Source organism: Gossypium raimondii, chromosome 6, assembly GCF_025698545.1.
Source record: "Gossypium raimondii isolate GPD5lz chromosome 6, ASM2569854v1, whole genome shotgun sequence".
Lineage (NCBI taxonomy): Eukaryota > Viridiplantae > Streptophyta > Magnoliopsida > Malvales > Malvaceae > Gossypium > Gossypium raimondii.
Genome location: NC_068570.1, coordinates 56,192,170 through 56,209,884, shown reverse-complemented (window position 1 = coordinate 56,209,884; position 17,715 = coordinate 56,192,170). Strand labels below are relative to the sequence as shown.

The following is a 17,715-nucleotide window of genomic DNA, read 5'->3' as shown; positions in this document are numbered from 1 at the left end:
CACTTAACCATGCTAGAATGACTTATCTGGGTGAGATTTTTTGTGCATAACTTTTAATATTAAATAAAGTATGATTATTCATGTTACACAATGGTTAGTGCCGTATTCATGTGGACATCAAACTATGATCAAGTATATTCCTAAAATGGATTCAAATAAATTTACTAAGGTATGATTTGTATTTTTGATGTGAGTATGTCTTGCTTGAACGTTAAAATTTACACTTGTGTTTGGTAATATCTCTTGACCTTAATCCGGAGACGGACGTAGGTTAGGGGTGTTACAATGTTTCTTAAAATAAATAATTTATTTAGTATAGAATTTTAATTTGTAGTTGAAGTATATCATACCAATAAGTGTTAGATGTTGTGATAAGACACATTACACTCTTAAGCGAAGAACGTAGGTTTGAACCTTGAAGGTGACATTATTAAGAGGGGCAATCATGAACCCAAAACATGAACAATAAAACGAACTTGAAGAATAGTAAAAAAAAAAGTCATTATTTATAATAATAAGTTAATTATTTTAAATATTTTATTAATAAATTTATGCTTTTTTATAATAGTTTTTAAATTTTATTAACAATTTTAATAATTTTCTATATTTTAAAATATTTTTCATAATTTTACAATTTTTATTTTTGTAATTTTAATAGTGATTAATGTCATACTTTTTGTTATTTTAATAATTATTAATGATTTTTAAAAAATTTTAATAATTTTATATTTTAATAATTTTGTTTCATTTATAATATGTTTTATAAATTTATTGTAATGACCTAATTTTCAGTAGTGTCGAATAATAATTTGAGATTACTAAATCCGATGAAAACGTTAGAAAAATTTATTAATTAATAAATATAAGTTCAGCGTGATTTTAGAAATATTTTTGAATTAGCGAATTTTGTGATTTAAAAGAAATTATTAGGTAAATTGGGTTGAAAACGAGGTATCGAGACCTCGATATTATAAACTGAGCCGTAAATATTTTTATAAATATTTAAGAAGTGTCATTAGGGTAGTATTAAAGTTTTGTTAAGAAATTTTAATATTCGATGGTTAATTGATTAAAAGGACTAAATTGCAACAGAGGTAAAAGTTTAATTATAGATTAAAGAAAAGTTAAAAGGACTAAATAGGTAAATATGCCAAGTCCCATAAATGAGGCGGCATATGCATGATAAGATCTGAGATTTTTTGAAGTATATTATTATTTTATTATATTATATTATATTATATTATATTATATTATATTATATTATATTATATTATATTTTAAAATAAACAAAATTGTTGACAAATGTATGGTGTATATGATGACATGTGGAAAAATAAAATACATATGTTAGTAATTATTACATATTTACTTATTATTTAAGTAAATAATTTTATATTATTATTTTATTGTTATTATATTAAACTAATGAAATAAAAGACAGAAAAGAGAATAGAAACAGAATAGCATGGACGAAACAGAGAAGGAAAGAAGGAAAGAAAGAAAAGAGAAAATTGAGGTTTTGAGGTTCTAAGCTCATTTGCTAATGTCGTGCAAGAGTAATTGTCCGAGAAAGGAAAGGAGAAGGTGAACAATGAGTGACTCAAAAGAAATTTCGGTTAGTATTACCATAATTTAAATCTATTTATTATTAATTATTGTGTTTTAATTAGAATATATGGTAAATAAATAAAGTAAGAAATTTGGTATGATAATATTTCTTTGAATGGAGTAGATTTCTAGTGAATATAATTATTGAGATTAAGCAATCGATATTGAACTGAATGAAATTAGATTGAATTGTGATTATATGTGAGTAATTGAGATGAATATTGAATTAAGAAAGTGAAATTGAAATGTGATTATTGAATAGAAATTGAAATGGTTTGAATTGAATCATTGAATTGAACTGGAATATTGGAATTGGTGATTGATATGGATTTTATTGGAATTGAATTGAGAAAGTGGAAATTGATATGTGAGACTGATACTGAACTGAATTAGGGAATACTGGATATTATTTTGAGTACTGAGTGAATTATGAAAATACTGAATATTGTTATGTGTACTACATTGAACTGTGAAATTACTGAAGTAATGAATTACTGCAATACTGTGAAACTAATTGAAATAAGGAATTTATAATTGATACTGAACTAAGATGAAAATTTGTACTGGAAAGTGAATTAAATACCCTATTAACTAGTCGGGCTAGTCGGATATAGTTGGCATGCCATAGGATATGGAAGAGTACGGGGTAATTGCCAGCTTACTGATTAGGCACTTATGTGCCGACTCATCGTTATCATTCTTGATTCGGCACTTTGTGTGTCGAATCGGTATCATATCACATGATTCAGCACTTTGTGTGTTGAATATCATCCATCATATTATTCTCGCTACCGTTCTTGATTACTATTCTTGGTGTGTTTGGTTGGAATCCATGTATCCGCCGAGTCCGAGTCAAGTTAATAGGGGTAAATGAATAATTTTGATAATATAAATTTTATTGAATGATCTTGAATATGAATCGAAAAGAGATATTAAATTGAGATATAGAAAATGAAATGTATGAACCATGGGTTCAAGAAATAGATAATGATATAGTTCATGAAATGGTTTTGATAGTATGAGATGATGTAAAATTATAAGTAAAGAAAAGCAAATTGAAATAGCTATTGTTGAGAAATGAGAAGTGAAAATAAAATGATTTGAAATAGTGAAATAATATGAAAATTTAATACAAGTTATTAAAACTTATTTATGGATTTAATGTACAAACCGAGTGTTAAAATATCATAAGTGTAAATTGATTATAAATGAACGGATCGAATTGAAAGATAGCTATTATTATCATTGTTATTGTTGAAACAAGTTGATTTAATGTATTAAATGTTTATTGAAAGATTAATGGTATAAATTGTATTAAGAAATAGTGTGAGTTAATTTGAATACAATTTTATACAAGATTTGAAATATTGCTTATTGTTATTAATGATCTACTTGATTTAAAGTATGAGATAATTAATGAATAATTGTAGATAAAAATTGAATGTATATAATTTATCGATTAATGTTATAAATTTGAATTATGGTAATACCACTGAGTATTCCCATGCTCAGCGTACGGTTGTTTCCGTGCGCAGGTTAGTAGGAAACCAGTGTCACTCCAGCATCCAAAGTAATCCCGACTTCAGAGAAACTTTAGTGATGTACCTTTCTTTTGATAACGTGGCATGTACCTAAGTAATGTTTATACCTAAGTGATGTATAGGGATTAGTCAATTTGAATGTTTGTATCTATGATATTGCTAAAGGAAGATGTGTGAGTATGTGATAATGTTTGGCTTTTAAAAATGGTTAAGTATGAATATGTTTGGTAATATGTATGTTTAGATGATAAATCATGCATGGAAATCATGAAAGAGTAAAAAATTTGCAAAGAAACAGATTTCAAGCAGCTACAGTGATGTGACTTTGAAAAAAATCACCTAGGATAGTATAAAATGAATTAGAGGGTGAATTATATATGGAATTAAAGCTTGTTGAGTCCATTTTCATGGAAAAATATCGGGTTAACAAAAGGAGTTTTATATTTTAAGATATTTAAATTTTCGTGACACAGGGTCAGAATAGTTTTTGGTGTCCCCTGTTTTGAGTTTAGAAAATCATTAAAAATTGTACAAAAATATTTATGAGTTTTATTTTATATGCTTAGATTCCTTATTGAGTCTATTTTCTGTAGAAACAAGTAATAACTTCATATGAAAATCCTACAATGAGAAAATTTATTTTTAGTGACAAGAGGTCAGGACAGTTAAGTGGTGAAACAGGAGAGACTTTATCTAATAAACTGTACTAATTGGCTGAACCAAAAATTCTAGAAAAATATATGGTAGGAAGATATATGAGTCTAGTTTCAAGGAAAATTTACAGAATTAAATTTTGAGTCCCGTAGCTCGAGTTATAATTAATTTAGTAACTGCTGCACAATTGGACAGATTTGCTATAAATAGTGAAATAAACTTTCAAACAAGTTTTTATACTCCGAATTAGTAAGATAAGTTAAGTAACGCCTTGTGCTCGACTCCGGAAATGGTCTCGGGTAAGGGGTGTTACATTTATAATATTTTAAATTTGTATATATTTGTATTATTTTTAATATAAAATATCATATTTCGTTGCATAGCACAATCTTGGTGTGCCACGTGGCGAAAACAACCCTTAAAAATAGTTATTGTTACTCTTCAATGATTGACCGCTAACTTTAATAGTTAAATGATTTAATAAATTAAAATACGTTCAATAGCTCAATCGAATAAAAAAAGAAGAAGTATAAGGGCTTAATTATTTTTGAAAAATTCAGGGCTTTTAAACATCCTTTAGCCTTAATTTTTACATCATAGTTAATAAAATTTTAATACATCAAACGTATCATACACTCAACAAATTTCTTAAAAGAAAAGACAATTAAATGCAAAGTAAAATTTATATGTTATAAAAAATCCAAACAAAGTAAAGCATTTCTACAAGAATAATATTTTGCTTTCTTTATTAAAGTAAAATTGTTCTTTTCTTTTACTTGCAAATTAGGTAACTATTTTGGTTCTTTACGGATTTAGATTACTTAATCATGTTATGAATACATGGATAATGGTCGAAAACCATAAGAAACTATTATACTTGCATGTTCCACTCAAATTATTGTTATTTATATATTCTTATATATCTAATTCACCCATCAATCGAGGTAAACGAGATGCTTTGCTTTTGCTAATTAAAATGAGGAGTACAAAAAATTTAAATACAAAGAAATTTACTTTTGCTAATTAAAAAGTATTTTGCTTTGATTAATTGTAAGCACAAAGAATGTTATTTTTTGGTAATTAAAAGGCAGCATGTCTTATTCTTTAAAAAATATAGGTGCAAGAAATAAATTTAAACTTAAGAATAAGGCCTGTTTAAAAAATAGGTCAAACTTGAGGCAAAATTTTTCTACCCTATTCCCTCCCAGACCTAATCCTTTATTCGGTCATTCCCAATCCCAATCCCAATCCCTAATTCCCTTCCCTATCAGTTCCTATTTCTTAAAAAAGAAAAAACCCCTAGAGCTAAGTGTTGCTCACCACCTCCACAACTACACCAGCGACCTCTAGCACCACTACCCATACGTCCGGCTACCCATGAATATAATTGTACATGCATTAATTTATTGAATGATGATTGCATAATGCGTAATATGCTATTATGCTATGAATTAAATACTTTAGAATAATTATGTATAATGATTTAAGATTAGTCTCATATAGAGGTGCTCATGGGCCGGGCGGCCCGGCCCGGCCCGACGGTCCGCCCGAAATATGGGAGGGTTTGGGTAAAAATATAGGCCCGAAATATGGGTTTGGGCAAAAAAATGAGGCCCGTTTAGAAAACGGGTCGGGCCTCGAGCACCACTTTTTCGGCCCGAGCCCGGCCGCCCGATTTAATAAATATATTTATTTTTTTAATTTTAAAATATTTTTTACATACTTTTTTAATTTTTTTTAAATTTTAAAATATTTTTAAAATACTTTTTTAATTTTTTTAATTTTAAAATATTTTAAAAATACTTTTTTTTAATTTTTTTTAATTTTAAAATATTTTTAAAATATTTTTAAAATACGTTTTTTAAATTTTTTAAAATTTTTAAAATAAAAATGGGCCGGGCCGGGTCGGGCCCGGGCTTATGATTTTTTTCTCGGGCCGGGCCTGGGCAAAATCTTAGGCCCATATTTCGGGTCGGGCCTGGGCCTAGAACACGGGCCAAAATTTTTTATGGGCCCGGCCCGGCCTGGCCCATGAGCACCTCTAGTCTCATACTAAGTCGTTATAAGTTCATTCCCTCTTTCTTTTCCTTTCAAGTAGCACAGAAAATTAAGACTCGAAATCACATCGAAGGAATATCAAATTAGTAGTTTATTTTACTTTTATTTAAAAGTTTCAGCAGAGTTTTCCTTAATCGTTTATATTTATGTTTGTAATTGTTAATTATTTCTTTATTTTATAACGTAGATTTGAGATTGTTTAGCTTATCTATTTAAAGTATGATAGTTAGTTAAAACTCTGATATTTCTTTCCCGCATGTTTTTTGAACTATTGTTCTCTTTTATCTCTATTTATTTATTTGGTGTTTATGGATATAAGTTAATTGTTTCGGATATTTGAATCTTGCGGGCTGCACCAGCTGGCTGCTCTAGGCTGGCTCTTGAAGCATCCGCAACAACACCATCAAGGGTTAGATTTTTTTTTTCCCTTTTAACTCCAAAAGTCATTGTCTATTTCTAATTTTCTAGAAAATATGTTTGCTAGTTAATGAATTAAATATTAAAAAAATTAAATGGTCCAATTAAGATCAATAAAAACCATTTTTTAAAACAACATGTTATTAAACTATTAATAAATTTATGTTTTAGTCATTTAATTTCAAAAATTTTTAAAATAATTCTTGAATTCTTTTAAAGTTTTTACTTAAGTCACTTAATTATCACGGCTTCTTTGTTCGCACCGTGAAAACTTTCCTTACCCTTCTCTTTCATTGTTCAGTTTTTTTCATGAAACAATTCTAAATATCACGTATTAATTAATAAAAATCCAAACAACATAAAATAGAGTCGCTTTTAAAATAAGATCTATCCTATTTTAGTCACTCTAAATTTTTCCTCAATTTAATCACTCTAATTAAAATAATTATGTGAAGTAATGATTGCAGCTAAATTTTCCATTTTCTTCCACTGATTTGTTCACATGACATTTTTTTTTTTAAATTTTCAAAACTCTACTACAATGAAAATTGGAAATTATATTTCCTCCATCATCATCATCAACCTCTGTGACAAGCGACTTTTGCCAAAAACATTGAGAAGAGCAGCCTGGATAATATGTAGCATACAAATGGGTCCATTCACTCATTTTCTATTTCTATTATTATATATAATTTTCGCATTTGTTCTATTTTTCTTAAAAAATTTGTTGGCAGTTAATAGATAAAATATTTTTTTTTAAAAATCAAATAGTCAAATTAAGATTAAACTTTTGATTGTCCAATAAATGTTGAAAGAGTAAATGATAATTAAATAAAATAATACTTAAAAATATAAAATAAGTTAAAATTTAATAACTTTTATTTGAATATTTTATAAAAAATATTCTTTATGAAAATTTTGAGAGATTTAATCCATTTGTGTAACAGCTTAATTTTCAGTGGTGTCGGAAACAGTGATTCGAGATCACTAAATCGACCAATGAGTCTTAAAATTTAATAAGCTAATAATTATGGGTCAAGTGTGAATTTATAAGAATTTTTGAATTTGTGAATTTTGTGATTTATTGAATTTTGTAATTTAAAAAGAATTTAATAGGTAAATTGGGTCTAAAATGAGGCATCGAGACCTCGAGTTCATAAACCGAGCCATAAATATTTTTATAATTATTTATGGAGTGTCATTGAGTTAGTATAAAAGTTTCGTTAAAAAATTTTAACGTTTGGATAGTCAATTAATTAAAAAGAACTAAATTGAAAATAGTGCAAAATTTGTTAAATTGTGATTAAATAGCTTAATTGATAAATAAGGAGGGAATTAAGGCATAAATATGCCAATAAGGGATAGTTGAGACGGCATAAGAAAAGAGAAATCTGGAAAAGTGATGTAATAAGGGCAAAATTGGAAATTTTGTAAAAGTTAACAAATAAAAATCTTAATTAAAAGAGTTTCTAGGCAATTCTTCATATTTTTCAGCCAAAATGCCATTGAAGAGTCCCTCCAAGCTGGTTTTTCATATATTTGAACCATGTAAGTTTAATTCTTGATTATTTCTTATAATTTTTGTGAGTTCGATACTTTTACAATTAGGTCCAACTAATTATTTCATTAGTTATTGATTTCATGGCTGATTTTGAAAGTTACCATTGATGAGTGCTGGATTTTTATGATGAATTAATATGGAATTAAAGCTTTAATTTTATTATATGATGATTTTATTAAGTAATTTTGATATAAATTGATTTTAGGGACCTAATTGTGAAAAAAAATAGAATTAGGGTTTGATGTTGTGGTTTTGAATATCAAAGGCAATATAGTAGTCTAAAATAGTTGGAAAAGGTGTTAATTGAGAAAAAAATAGATCAATTGAAGGGTTAATTGAGTAGGGACCAAATTGTAAAATTGTAAATTTTGGGGGTAAAAGTGTAATTTTGAAAATTGGACGGAATAAATTTTGAAGCAAATTAGTATTAAATTAGATGCTAATGAATGAAAATTTTTATATTATAGATCGGGAATCTGAAGATAAACGTGGAAAGAGAAAGTATCGAACTAGTTTCTAAACTTTTATAACTCCTGCAAATTGGCCCAGGTAAGTTCATATGGCTGAACTTTTATGATTATTTGTTAATGTGGGAATGATATAATGTATCAATTCATATATTGTTGTTGAATTATGATTATGGTAAAAATGAGAATAAAATGAGATTGTTAGTTCAAATTAAGGGATACGCAGGATTGAGTACATACGTTCGGTAATCAGTGATGAATTGACGAATAAGTCCATGGTGAATCCATGGAAAAGTGTGAAACGTAGGTATGGTATTTCGATAAAGAAAACCATACTGAGTTGTGAAAAGTAGGTATGGTATTTCCGTGAAGAAAACCATACTGAGTTATAGCAATGTGAAATATTCAAGCAAATTGTGGCATCGGGCAAACGATGTACTCAAATCCGTAAGACGATCCTTAATTTGACAGGCATTTGTAAGTGCAATTGAAGCTAAATGTCGGAATATAAGTTGACATATGATATTGAGCTCGATTGGATAGATTCACTGTTTGAGATTATGGTTGGTAGGAAATGTTGAATTTTTATTTCTTTATTAATATTATTAGTGAAGTTGTGGTAAGATTTTATTATGGACCTATGAACTTACTAAGCTTTCTGTAAGCTTACTCCTGTGCGTTTAATGTTCTTTGTAGATTGATGTGAAATCGGTGGATCGGATCAACACATCAGGGCACACTATCCAGATTACTTTGGTAAATTTTATTGTGCATCATAAGGTTTATATGGCATGTATAGGGTTTAATTGAAAGGAAGTGAATGTGTTATAAACTTGGTTATTAACATTTTTTTTACTAACACAGTTTTGGACAACATCAGTAGTCTGATTTTGAAAAATCACCAAAAATAGTGAAAATTTAATTAGAAGCTGAATGAGATATGAAATTAATACTAAATGAGTCTATTTTCACATGAAAAAATAGAGTAAGCAAAAGAGTTGTATATTTTTAGATATTTGAATTTTAGTGAGACAGGATCAAAATAACTTTTGAAATCCCTGTTCTAAATTTAGAAAATCATTAAAATGGTACAAAATAATTTGGAGTTATAATTTATATTTTTAGATTCCCTAGTGAGTCTATTTTCAATAGAAACAAAAGATAATATTATCCGAATTTTGTACATTGAAATAATTAATTTTAGTGAAGAGGGATCAGAGCTGTCGAATAGTGAAACAGGGGAAACTTTAAAGAATAAACTGTAATAATTGGATAAACCAAAAATTTTAAAAATTTTATGGTAAGAAGATATATAAGTCTAGTTTTAGGAAAAATTTACGGATCTAAATTTTGAGTTTCGTAACTCAAGTTATAATTAAATTAGTGATTGTTGCGCAAGTGGACAGTTTTATTGTGAATAGTGAAATAAATTGTTTTAATTTGATCAAGTATTCGGAAAATTTTTAGTGTTTCCGGTTTGAACCCAAATCATTTTTGTTGCATGTTTTAGGGTCTCAAGGGTCATTTTTAGGGACATATTGATTGAACGTGAGCGAATTAATTTTAAAAGCAAATTTTTATGCTCCGAACTGGTAAGTTAAATCAGATAACGCCTCATGCTCGACTCCAGCAACAGTCTCAGGTAAGGGGTGTTACAATTTGACTATTAAAAAAATTCAAATATATATATTTTTATAAATAAGTCTAAATAAAAAAAATTAAGTTTATTATTAAAAATTTAATTCAAGTGAGGGCAAGATAGATGTCATAATACAAAGAATAGATGCCATCAAAGTTTGCAAAATTGGGTCAATGATCCAATCGGTTAAACCACAAAATTCTTGATTTGGTCAATCCAACCAACTCATTTGGTTTGATTAAATATTATATATTAAAAAATTTGATTTAATCTTATCACGAATTCTAGATATGCATGAACTTAAAAAATAGTAAATAAAAATAAATATATAATTATTTGAAATATTTAAATTTGAATATTCCAAAAATTCATTTCAAAGTTTTCAAGTATAAGTTTTATAAAACATTCAAAACCATATTTATTAATCCAATATTAACCATACTTCAAATTAGTTTGAAAACTAATTATTTTAAAATTTATTTTAAAAATAAAGAAATTAAGATATTCACCGTGAGTGACATCTCTAATCGTCGTGTTCTCTAAAATGATAAACAGTTTATCACAAAATATAGTCTAAAGGGAATCAAACCTCTACCACATTAATATTTTTTATTAAATGATAAATTTATCCAAAACATTAATATTATAAAATTTGATATTTAAATTAGGAAGTGAAACAAGATTTTTCTCCTCTGTTTTTAACTATTTGATATTTAAATTAGGCATATTTTGATAATTAAATTAAACTTTTACTATTTATTTCTTTGAATGAAGGATTATTGTGTGTGACCCAAGCTGAAAAGGGGGAAGTCTATTCCAGATTCTATTTACGTTGGTAATGTGCTGGGAGCGGAATTGTGGGGCATTTTTCATGCTCTCTCCATTCAAGAAGGTAGTGGTGGAATGTGACAGTTCCCAAGCTGTCCAGCTGTTGAATGATGGCCAGGCTGCTTCTCATAACTTGGCATTGGTTAGAAATATACTACAACTGTGCGGACATGGTTGGGATATTTGCATTCTCCATCTCCCACCCCACGGACTGCCAATCAAGTGGCTGGCAAAACAAGGGTTTATCATGGGTCTCGAGCTGCAAATTTTTGTTTCCTCTCCTGCTGGTGCTTGGAATTTTCTTTGTCAGGATGTTTTGAGATCTTGTTCTCTATAATTTTTTGATATCCTTCTTTATTCAAATAAAACTATGACCATGCTTTTTAGTTTGGCCAAAGGATTTAGGAGTAGTTCTACCAGTTTGATCCCTTCAACCCAATCTGGTTTTATGCTCGTGTATATTGTGTGGCATGAAAATGCTCTGTTTTGTCCATGTGCATGTGCATGAACAATTAAATCATAGTTATTACAGATGGCGAGTTCAATGTGATTCAAACTAATTTCACCCATAAGTAGCTAACAACTTATTCAGGGGAAACATGAATTTAGTTTGTCATATCCTTTGTTTGGCTTGTTTAGGTGTACAATTAATAAACGATCTCAACGTTTTGTACATCTTTCTTACTCTGTATTTCTTTACATGTATTGGTAACATCAGGTAGACTATGCATGTACACCTGAGGACGTTCACCAGCAATTCCAATCTTGTGATCAGAGTAACAATTTTGACAGACATGTTTGGTCAACCTAAAGGATTTGCCTAGATTGAATTTGTTGAAGTTGATACTGTTCAAAGTGCTCTACTGTTAAATGAATCAGAATTGCATGGTCATCAGATGAAGGTTTGTAACTTGATCTACATGTGGATTATTACTTCATTAAATACAGCCCTTTATTATAGAAACCAGCATACGGCATAAATTATTAGCATGATGGGAACATCGACAAATGGTTCACTCATTTTTTCCTGATTTTTCTTGTGCAATTTTGGAGGTCGGGTTCTTTCTGTCTACTTTTGCATTTGTAAACTTAGTTTCATGGATGATGCTCACTTAATATTGCAACTTCTTGTTTTATGGGTTCGGTCTGTTTTACTCTGTTGAGTATGCATCGGACACGGGTGTCCCGCATGATTAATAAAAAGATCTACTGCTGCTGCCAAATGCCAATAAATTGGAGCAAGCTGATTTTCAGAATATAGCGTGTATAACATCAGGGCTTCAAACTGTAAAACCAGGACCAAAGCATGAAATAGTTCTTGTTTTTGCAGGCACATTTGATTCCATAGGTAGAACTAAGTTGCAAGATGCATGCAAAGCTGGTTTGGTGACAATTCAAGGCAAGAACTCAGCTGTGCCCGGAACTGTACTCATCTGTAAGTGATTCAATAGCCATCAAAAACTTTTGTTGAAGTTCCTTTTCTCTTTTAATCTAACCTCAGCCGCATATCTGTTTATAACTTGGTTCCCAGATCAAGCGGAGAAGCAGCTTCAGATGAGTCTTGCAAGGTAGCCATTGCAAAATGAGCCTGTGTTATGTTTTACCCAACTAACATCCGAGGCAGTCCAAAATGAGTCCTTACCCCTGCCGCAATAGTAAGAAATGTCCATGCAACAACTTAGATTTGACCACCAAGATGGTTGCTTACAAAATGGCTTTAGTCATCAAGCTGACAAATGATTTTATCTCCTCTCTAGGAGACCATCTCTTAAGTAGAGATGGTGTGTCTAAGATCATTAAGCATCTCTTCTAAAGACAAGCCTCTAAGAGTAATGGTCAAATTGCTCATCTAAAAAATATGTTTGGCAGTTAATGGACTAAATATTTAAAAAAAATTAAATATTCAAATTAAGATGAAACTTTTGATTATTTATATAAAAATATTTTTTAAGAAATATTACACTTAAGGTTTCTAAACTATTAGTAAGCTTATGTTTATAAAATGATTATTGAAGTATTCTAAAATTTTCATATAAGTCACTTAATTATTCGAAAAGTTTTTTAAAATCATTCTTGTATGACTTCTTTATTCAGATAACTAAAGCTTTCACTCCCTTTTTTTCCATTGTTTAGTTTTTTAATGAAACAATTTTAAACCTTACGAATAATGAATCAAAATCTAAACAACACAAAATAGTCACTTTAAAATAAGATTTATCCTATTTTGATCACTCTAATTTTTTCTCAATTTAATTATTTTAATTAAAATAATTGTATAAAATAATCACTGGGTTAAATATTTCGTTTTCTTCTCATGAGTTATTGACATAATATTTTTTTATTTTTTATTTTGATGAGACGAGGTGAGTTCATCTACACCCAAAGACCTTGAGAAGAGCAGCCTCGATAATATATAGTATAGAAATGGGTCCATTCACTCATTTTCTATTTTTATTATTGTATATAATTTTAGTGTTTATTTTGTTTTTCTTAAAAAATTGTTGACAGTTAATAGATAAAATATATTCTCAAATTAAGATTAAACTTTTAAATTATTTTTAAAATTGTCCAATAAATGTTGAAAGGGTAAATGATAATTAAATCAAATACTACTTGAAAAATATAAAAGAATTAAAACTTAATAACTTTTATTTCTGCATTTTATTGTGTGTTTGAATTATGGGTTCTGCAACCTAAGCTCAAAAGTACTGTTGAGAATAATTAAATTAATTAAGATAATTTAAATAAGAAATAATTCAAATCTTACAAACCCAAACAAATCATAGATGAATCCCGAAGTAATATTGAATCAAATTATACAAACCCAAATCAATCATGAACAAAGTAACAATGAAACCAAATCATACCTAGAATTTGAGCATCCTTTGATCGAAGATGTAGGAATGAAGTGTCAAATCCTTTGTGAACTCCTTTTATCAAATAAACCATTTGGTACTTTTCATTGAACAAATCAAATCTACAACCACGAAGACAATTACAACTGATGTTAATAATGAAAACAAAATCATGAAATAATAGCAATCAACAGTGATTGAAAAATTATTTTTTTACTCATTTAGAGTACTTACCACAAAGCTTTAGGCTTAGTAACCCCAACGACATTTGCAGTGAATGATATAATTGCATATGCAGACTTTTCACACTTGAGAATTTCTTCTTGGCAAAGCTTACCACAATAAGAGCATTCAGGGTAGCCCTCGACCTTCCTAAAAATTTTAATATCACGATTATGTTTGTAATAATAAAAAGGCACTATGCTCCCATCCTTTAGAAATGAAAATTCTCCAAGAACACATTTGAGATGAGCAGAAGTATCACAAATTGAACAAGAATAATACCAAAGCCTTGGATCACTTTCTTGTTCACAAATATCACAATAAGATTGCTCCTTATCATCATAATAAGTAAGGTTTAGCATGTGTTCATCAATTTTGTGAAGAGCCGAATGTGGTAATGTTAAGCATGCAAAATCCAAAGCAAATCTGCACTTCCCACATCTGAATGCACCACGCCAACACTTGATGCCACAACCATTACAATTCTCCTTGCATTTGAAATAAAAAAGAGAAAATGTTTGGACATGCAACCACAATGGCATTACAAATACTACTACTTCCTCCCAATATTCATTATATTTGGAGACCAGCTCATGAGTAAAGATGGTGTGTCTAAGATCATTAAGCATCTCTTCCCAATTGAAGATTTCTTCTAAAGACAAGCCTCTAACAGCAATGGTCAAAGCTCTCATCTACTGAATAATCATGGACTGCAATGATCTATATGTTCTCCTTTATCTCTGTTTAGTTCTTTGGTGTCAAGATTTCATTATGCTTATAAAAAATTATTTTTTAAAATTCATTTGGTTTGATTAAATAAATGATTAAAAATTTATAAAAAAAATTAATTGTTTTTAAAAAAAAGAAATTTTCATATTTTGTTAAAATTATTTAAAGAAATTAAGATATCCATCATGAGCGTCACAACAGTGATTAATCATCTTGTCACGCGTATTCTCTAAAATGATAGACGATTGATCACGGAATGTAGTCAACTCCCTACCACAATCATGTTTTTTATTGAATGATAAATTTATTCCAAATCATTACAACTCTACGCTGTATAAAATAAAGTTTGGTATTTATATTCATTTAAATTATCAAGTGAAACAAGATTTTACTCATCTCTTTTTAGGTATATTTTTGAACAATTTCCGGTTTTAAATTGAGAAAGAAAAGTGGGATGCAATTAATAATTTGGATAAAGCGAGAGTTGGTAGTGTGAGATCGGATAAAGCGGGATATGAAATCTAGTTGGGATTGGATTGGTGTGAATTCCTAAGGTTTTCAAACATTTGGGGGATTACTATAATGTTTTCGAAGTTTGGAGCATGACTACAATTTTTCAAAGTTGGACAAATTAAAAGGAAAGTTAAGAAGGTGTGACCTGATTCAAATGTAGGTTCCCTGGAAGACTAATACCTTAATGACTGGGTTATCGCCATTTTTTTGCTAAATTTTGTTGTTGAATTGTACATATTGTTTTTTGGAGTGTTCTTGCCGAAATTAAGAATCAAGTGGTTGGGATATTTGCATTGTCCATCTCCCTTGGAGTGCGAATCAAGTGGCTGGCAAAACAGGGGTTTAACATGGGTTTCGAGCTGCAAATTTTTGTTTCCCCTCCTGCTGGTGCTTGGAATTTGCTTTGTCAGGATGTTTTTGAGATCTTGTTCTCTATAATTTTTTGATATCATTCTTTATTCAAATAAAATTAGGATCATGCTTTTTAGTTTGGCCAAAGGATGTAGGAGTAGTTCTACCAGTTTGATCCCTTCAACCCAATTTGGTTTTATGCTTGTGTATATTGTGTGGCATGAAAATGCTCTGTTTTGTCCATGTGCATGTGCATGAACAATTAAATCTTAGTTATTACAGATGGCGAGTTCAATGTGATTCAAACTAGTTTCACCCATATGTAGTTAACAACTTATTCAGGGGAAACATTAATTTAGTTTGGCATATGCTTTGTTTGGCTTGTTTAGGTACCTTGTAGACTGTTTAGGTGTACAATTAATAACTGATCTCATTGTTTTGTACATCTCTCTTACTCTCTAATTCTTTATATGTCTTTGTAACATCAGGTAGACTATGCATGTACACCTGAGGAAGTTCACCAGAAATTCCAATCTTGTGCTCAGGGTAACAATTTTGACAGACAAGTTTGGTCAACCTAAAGGATTTTCCTATGTTGAATCTGTTGAAGTTGATGCTGTTCAAAGTGCTCTACTGTTAAATGAATCAGAATTGCATGGTCATCAGTTGAAGGTTTGTGACTTGATCTACATGTGGATTATTACTTCATTAAATACAACCCTTTATTATAGAAACCAGCATACGGCATAAATTATTAGCATGATGGGAAAGTCGACAAATGGTTCACTCATTTTATCCTGATTTTTCTTGTGCAATTTTGGATGTCGGGTTCCTTCTCTGTTTACTTTGCATTTGTACAATTAGCTTTATGGATTATGCTCACTTAATATTGCAACTTAAAAGTGGTTTTATGGGTTCAGTCTGTTTTACTCTGTTGGGTATGCATCGGACATGGGTGTCCCACATGCTTAATGAAAAGATGGACTTCTGCAGCCATATAACTTATTTCATTGCTCTAAAAATGTCAAAGGTACAATCTTTTAGTTCTTTTTTTCTTTATTAGCAACCTAAACCACGATTTTAACAGCAGAAGCAATGTGTTGTGTCAAAGGTTCTTAGCTTGAATATATTGATTAGTATAGGAAGAAGTTCTTAGCTTCTTCTTTATTGCTCTAAAAAGTTTGTTTTTATTGCTCTAAAAATGTAATATATTTATTAGTTTGAATAAGTGATAAACAGTGAACCTGTCTCGGGTAGCTCTGCTGCATCTGTATCAACCTGGGAATGTGTTGTGTCACCTGGGAGTGATACTTGTGGAAGCGTGAGGCAGACATCATTATTTTGCGGCCAAGTTGGCTTGAAGCCTGATTGCGCATAGAAACTGTTTGATAAAATGCTTAAGAAAAGCTAGCGTCTATTGCTGCCTGACATTGTTCAGCTCAGAAACTTGACATATTAAGTTGGCAATTTTTTATAAGAAAAATCTTTAGGTTGTCATTCTTGCTAATACTTTGATGACTACAAACCCATTCTTAATATCTAAACTGTTTGTAACAACATATTTAGGAGTTTTGTTTGGATTGAATTGAGGAAAATGTTTTTCTAATGTTTTCCTAACTTTGAAGAAATTGGATCAGATTGGATAAACGCAGAAGCTCGTCCTGAAGATCCAATACTTATCTTGAGCTCGTTGAAGATAATCTCTTAAATAGGATCGGTTAGTTTCAATCCTGGAATTAGTTTGTGTGAACAATAAAGATGTTAACATAGAATAAGTAGAAAAATGTGCTTTTGAGGTTTGATGCTAGCAGGAGAAAAGCTTAGCCAAATGGAAGAGGCGAACGAGTCGAATTCCGGCATTGTTTAACATGCAGAGTTGAAAGCTGGCAACATGAGAATCCGGGCTGTTTGATGTTGGAACTGGTGACAATCGTTTATCTTCCAAATGGAGTTGTGCTTGGTTAGGTTATATTCTCGGTTTAGTAAGGGTGTGATTTAGAGGGGATAGCTAGTGGCTTTAAGCATTTGTATTCTGAGAGCAAGTAGATTTTCATGTATCTAGAGAGTCGTCAGATTATCGTATCCTTTCATTGGAGACTTGTGGGATCTTTGCTTATCTTTGTGTAATCATGCAACTCTCTCTGTAATCTTATGTTAAATGTTAGTAGCTTTGTATTAGGGGGTGAGTGTCGAATATTCGATATGTTGGATATAAATATGTTTCATTCATCGTGTTCCTAAGTTATGTGAATTGTATTCTTATATTCATGTC

At 29.8% G+C, this 17,715-nt stretch overlaps 3 long non-coding RNA genes across 7 annotated transcripts; all 3 read left to right on the top strand.

Moving 5' to 3' along the window:
* Positions 1–1,470: 1,470 nt before the first annotated feature.
* LOC128041814 (uncharacterized) lies at positions 1,471–3,354 on the top strand. Its single transcript, XR_008196680.1, has 2 exons — positions 1,471–1,615; positions 3,144–3,354. It is a non-coding gene; the product is annotated as an uncharacterized LOC128041814 (long non-coding RNA).
* Positions 3,355–11,499: 8,145 nt separating this feature from the next.
* On the top strand, positions 11,500–12,591 carry LOC128041815 (uncharacterized). Its single transcript, XR_008196681.1, has 3 exons — positions 11,500–11,675; positions 12,104–12,208; positions 12,305–12,591. It is a non-coding gene; the product is annotated as an uncharacterized LOC128041815 (long non-coding RNA).
* Positions 12,592–15,093: 2,502 nt separating this feature from the next.
* On the top strand, positions 15,094–17,715 carry LOC105772211 (uncharacterized). Of its 5 annotated transcripts, XR_008196679.1 has the most exons (3): positions 15,104–15,832; positions 15,932–16,115; positions 17,069–17,715. It is a non-coding gene; the product is annotated as an uncharacterized LOC105772211 (long non-coding RNA). The 5 variants fall into 5 exon arrangements; XR_008196678.1 differs by having other exon boundaries at positions 15,094–16,115; positions 17,081–17,715; XR_008196676.1 differs by having other exon boundaries at positions 15,094–16,115.